The sequence below is a fragment of the Bison bison genome, unplaced genomic scaffold (assembly GCF_000754665.1).
Source record: "Bison bison bison isolate TAMUID 2011002044 unplaced genomic scaffold, Bison_UMD1.0 scf7180017864307, whole genome shotgun sequence".
Classification (NCBI taxonomy): Eukaryota; Metazoa; Chordata; class Mammalia; order Artiodactyla; family Bovidae; genus Bison; species Bison bison.
The window spans coordinates 1837049-1843230 of NW_011494879.1; positions in this window are offsets into that span (position 1 = coordinate 1837049).

Below are 6182 nucleotides of genomic sequence, written 5' to 3' on the forward strand. Positions count from 1 at the left end.
AGTGCTCTCAACCTTAGATTTCTTATTTATAAAAAGAGTACAATCACATGGTTGTCATGAAGATTAAATCTGATAACAGATGTTATCTAAGATTTCTTTTCAGATTTAATACAGACCACTTTTTCACCCACCCTCATCTCCATCTGGAAATCCTTTTGACCTTGACACAAATATCTTGCCATAACTTATCACCTTCACTGTGAGCACCCTATTCAAGCTGCCACCATCTTCACCTGCAGAATTCCACTAGCCTCCTAACTGGTCTCTGTGTTTGCCCCTAACAGTGCGTCTACACACACCATTCAGTGTAACTGTGGTCGAGTCTGTGTCCAGATCCTGGGGGTCTTTGCTGGTCAGAGGAAGAGTTGTGGCTTGTACTCTGAAAGTGGACTACCTCCTCTGATTTCCCATTTCTTCCCGTTGTCTTTCCTGGTCTTTGGGAACACACTCAGCCTCTTCTCTGTTCCTCTGACATGCCAATGATGCTTTTGTTTCAGGGCTTTTCCTGCAAATACCTGCTTGACTGATGATTTCCTCTCTCAGATTCTTGTTAACTGTTCCTTTCTTGGTTGATTCTACCCCGCCTCCCACCCCCCCCCATCTATTTAAATTGTAAATCACTCTTTCCAATGATAGCCTGCTAGGATCCTCTTACTCTAGCAGACTTCTTTTGCATAGCACTTATCACCTTTCCATGCATACAATTTACTTATCTGTTTTGTCAATATAGTAATTGTCTCCCCTGTTAAATCAGAAGTTTCAGGATAATAGAGATTTCTTGTTTGTTTTCTTCACTGATAACATGTCTCATTTCTAGACCTACCTTGTACCATTTAAAATATATTTGTTGAATAAATGAGTGAAAATGTCTCCGGACATTTATCCTAACATGTACTAGAACAGGAAAGAAATTCAAGAATTTCTTCTTTTTAAACTAAAATGGGACATTTAATTCTCAATATCTGCTGCTGCTGCTGCTAAGTCACTTTAGTCATGTCCAACTCTGTATGACCCCATAGACGGCAGCTCACCAGGCTCCCCCATCCCTGGGATTCTCCAGTCAAGAACACTGGAGTGGGTTGCCATTTCCTTCTCCAATGCATGAAAGTGAAAAGTGAAAGTGAAGTCACTCAATCCTGTCCAACTCTTCAAGACCCCATGGACTGCAGCCTACCAAGCTCCTCTGTCCATGGGATTTTCCAGGCAAGAGTACTCAATGTCTAGTTACTGGGCAAAAATTTACTCCTACTGTCCACTTGTATACCTTTCTCTGATATTCGTGAGTCTAATACTTTTCAGTTCAGTTTAACTCAGTTCAATCAGTCAGTCGTGTCTGATTCTTTGCAACCCCATGGACTGCTGCATGCCAGGCCTCCCTGTCCATCACCAACCCCTGGAGCTTACTCAAACTCATGTCCATTGAGTCTCTGATGCCATCCAACCATCTCATCCTCTGTCGTTCCCTTCTCTTCCCGCCTTCAATCTTTCCTAACATCAGGGTCTTTTCTAATGAGTCAGCTCTTCACATCAGGTGGCCAAAGTATTGGAGTTTCAGCTTCAACATCAGTCCTTCCAATGAACCCAGGACTGATCTCCTTTAAGATGGACTGGTTGGATCTCCTTGAAGTCCAAGGGACTCTCAAGAGTCTTCTCCAACACCACAGTTCAAAGCATCAATTCTTAGGTGCTCAGCTTTCTTTCTTTTAATTTTTAACTCTGATTTAAAAATACATTTTAAATCAGCTTTCCTTCAGTGCTCAGATGTCCAACTCTCACATCCATACATGACTACTGGAGAAACCATAGCTTTGACTAAATGGACCTTTGTTGGCAAAGTAATGTCTCTGCTTTTTAATATGCTGTCTAGCTTTTACCCACCACCCCCCCCCAAAAAAAAAAGAAGAAATGAAAACAAAACATCTCTATTCCTCCATCTCTACCAACAGTGCATGTACCTGGACTATTGTCAAGACTGCCTGACCCTTCACATGTGCATGTCCCTGAGCTTCTGAATTCCTAAAGAGCAGTTAAACTCCTTGTTTGAGGGGAAGTGAATTTTTTTTGTGAAATTGTGCGATACTCATGTGAACTACAAATTGGCACTTGTCATGAGTACTTGCCATCTACCTCTACAAGGATTGAATCATGTGCTTCTGCAGCTGCTAACCTTCAACACACCTGGAAGGAGTCCACGATGGAAATGAGGTGTTCTGTGCTCAAGGGAAAAACTGGCAGGACAGGTCTTCAGACAGTTAGATATTTTCAGGAGCTGATTTTATGAGCCCAATTCTTGTATCTCCCCATATCTAGAAAAGCACTAAAATTCTTCCTGGTGATAACTGTTCCTTGTGACCAGCAGAAACCTTCTAGAAAAATATGTGCTTGATTGCATGTATCTCCTCTTCACCAAAATCACATATATACTGACCTTTCCCCCTGTCTATTTGGAGCAGTTTCTCAGGGCTATCTGAGGTGCTGTCTCCCAGGCTGCAGTCTTCATTTTGCCCCAAATAAAACTTAACTTGCAACTCTCATGGTGGGCATTCTTTTTAAGTTGACATTTGGATACATTTCATTGCACCACTCAAACAAAAAGTCTTGCTAGCAGAAAATATAAAACATATAAACAACCAAAATATATTTTTAAATCAGAGTGAAAAATTAAAATAATATCTTCATACTGTAACATTACTATTCATTTGCAACCTGTCCATTTGTTTTATTATCTGCTAACCTTCGTGAAGAAACCAGTGGCAGCAAATGACAACATTTTAAGAGGGATTTATAGAAGCCAGTGTCTACCAGCTAAAACATCTCATAAAATAAGGAAACATACATCATTTGATTTTAGAGGAAGGATAACTTGTCCTATCTCAAAGAATGCCTCATTCTCCTGGTACAGGAGATAAAGTGTGTCCCTCCCAGCAAGGAAAGCACAGGGATCCTGAAACACTTGTCTCAGGGAACTGATTTTTTATTCTTTTCTTCCTCTTCTATCCCTTTTCCATCTTTCCTTCCTTTTATTCTGTCTTTATTTTAGCACCTAAGTAACTGTGTACCACTCCTGCCATCATCCTTAGAGTGAAATCCTGTTTGATGGATGAATTTCTATAGCTCAAGAAGTGTATGTAACTTTTCCCTATTCACTAAGAGGTGGAACTGGAATTCTAACATGACCCTCAAATTCCTGAGGTCATACTCAAAGGAAATAATTAAAAATATCTTGATAAATTACAACTGAAATATACACATATATAATCTTTACCCCAAGATGATCACTTTGAAGGGATGGATCTTTTTGATACACATCACACAACTTCTGAGTGTTTATTGAGCCAAATGTGTTAGTTTATGGCCACACTTTGCACACACATTTCTCATGGACAGTCCCACAGAATTGGCGTTGATAAAATATTTTCAAGGGGTGAAAAGGATTTTGTAAATAGAAACATTGCACTTGAACAGTACCTAAAAGCCACAGTGCACCCAGAAGCCTCCAGGAAATCACTGGTGGCTGGACTGTCCAGTGTCTGGATTGACAGGATCAGAGGACTGTAGGATAGAAGGGCACACTGCTCCATATCAAAGGGTAAAGGCGAGCATCTGCAAAGTTTTCCATACATTGCCATGAGTTTAAGGCAACATTTAGTTGCAGACAATAGTGAATTCAATTCATTAAATAACGCTGTGAAATAGTGTGCATGGCTACTGACCTTCACAATGTTTACAGAGCTGTGCCACCTCACGGAAACACAAAGGAGACCAGTTTCACTTATTCTTATGAACCTTATACAGCCAGGAGCCCAGGCATCCTGCGGGTCTGAAAAGATGGAGGAAATGCCAAGGCAGCTGATGTGGAGGAACCTGTCTCCATAGGGGGATGTGGAACCTTTCACATACCTCTTTCCTCCTAAGAAGGAGCCAGGTGGCACCGACATGGGAAAGGTGAACAAAGGTACCTACGTGTGTGTGTATTTGTCTGTGTGTAAAGATACTTCAGTTCAGTTCAGTTGCTCAGTTGTGTCTGACTCTTTGCAACCCCATGAATCGCAGCACGTCAGGCCTCCCTGTCCATCACCAACTCCTGGAATTCACTCAAACTCACGTCCATGGAGTCAGTGATGCCATCCAGCCATCTCATCCTCTGTTGTCCTCTTCTCCTCCTGCCCCCAATCCCTCCCAGCATCAGAGTCTTTTCCAATGAGTCAATTCTTCGCATGAGGTGGCTAAAGTACTGGAGTTTCAGCTTTAGCATCAGTCCCTCCAAAGAACACCCAGAACTTATCTCCTTTAGAATGGACTGGTTGGATCTCCTTGCAGTCCAAGGGACTCTCAAGTGTCTTCTATAACACCACAGTTCAAAAGCATGCATTCTTTGGCGCTCAGCTTTCTTCACAGTATAATTCTCACATCCATACATGACCACTGGAAAAACCATAGCCTTGACTAGACGGACCTTTGTTGGCAAAGTAATGTCTCTGCTTTTGAACATGCTATCTAGGTTGGTCATAACTTTCCTTCCAAGGAGTAAGAGTCTTTTAATTTCATGGCTGCAAAGATACTTAGAAAGTAGATAAATTCGTTTGCACCAGCTATTACTACTATATGGGTTTATTTCCTAATTAGCTCAATTCTTCAGGCTTCCCAGGTGGCACTAGTGCTTGAGAATCTGCCAAAGCAGGAAATGCAAGAGAAACAAGGCCAATCCCTGGATGGGGAAGATCCCCTGGAGGAGGAAATGGCAATCCACTCCACTATACTTGCCTGAGAAATCCCGTGGACAGAGGAGCCTGGTGGGCTACAGTCCATGGGGTCGCAAAGAGTCAGACACGACTGAGCATACACGCATACACACACAGCTCTTTTTTTAGCCCAACAGCATTTAAATGATACACTCCGCTTTTTCAAACGTGCTTAAACAGCTCTGCCACTAGTCATTCCAGAAATGTGAAACCTTGGGCTCTCTCTCTAAGAACCATAATATTTAAATGATTAGAGCAGCTCTTTCATTACTAAGAATGAATGAAAATATTGTACAATGATCTTACTCATTGTTGAACAGCATATAATGGATAGAAACTGAAAGAATTCATAGCAAAATGAGAATGACATTTTGAATCATCGGTTATTAAGGATAAACTTACTTTCTCACACAAAAGTAATTAAATCAAAATAGAAGCTGTTCAAGGAAGCTCTTGTTCCTTCTTGTGTCTGTCAACCGTGTTTTATAGACAGTGTATATTTATGTCAACGTCCACAGATCAAATGGACAGCAAGAATACCTCAAAGAGAACTGCAGTTACAACCCAGCTCAGTCCAATAATCTTTCATGCATCATCCAAGTTTAAAGCATCTAAAAAATATTCAAATCATCATTGGCCCAATTTTGGCTCCACCTCTGATACTGTCTTCAACAAAAACATTTTACCAAAATCAAAACTGAGTCAAACTTTTCCAAACTTTATTTGAAAAGTAGTTACAATAAATAGTAAAACTGATTCACCTAAACCACAAAATTAAAGAATGTTCAAAGAAGATGATGATGATAATGATGAGATATGTTTTTAAAGACAGAATTGTTTGCCAGATAATGTGCAAAATGTGGCAGAAACATCACCTCATTTATTTCTAAAATAATCCTGTGAATGCCATGCTTTTATCATGTCATGTTAGAATAACTAAAACCCATTTTTGGATGAGAAAACTGAAGCAAAAAGAAATGAATAACTTGGTGGCTTCCCAATAGAAACAGAATAACAAGGGATGACAGAATAACAAAGGTTTCTCTGGTTCCAGCATCTGAGTATGTCAATATCATATTAAAGTATTTTATCTGTAGTCATGCAAACAGGAAAATTAAGACACTAGAACAGCTCTATTTAATAGTAAACAAGCCTTTCAGTTACATTCAGTTCAGTCTCTCAGTTGTGTCCGACTCTTTGCGGCCCCATGAACTGCAGCATGCCAGGCCTCCCTGTCCATCACCAACTCCCGGAGTTCACTCAAACTCACGTCCATCGAGTCAGTGATGCCATCCAGTCATCTCATCCTCTGTCGTCCCCTTCTCCTCTCGCCCCCAATCCCTCCCAGCATCAGAGTCTTTTCCAATGAGTCAACTCCTCGCATGAGGTGGCCAAAGTACTGGAGTTTCAGCTTTAGCATCATTCCTTCCAAAGAAATCC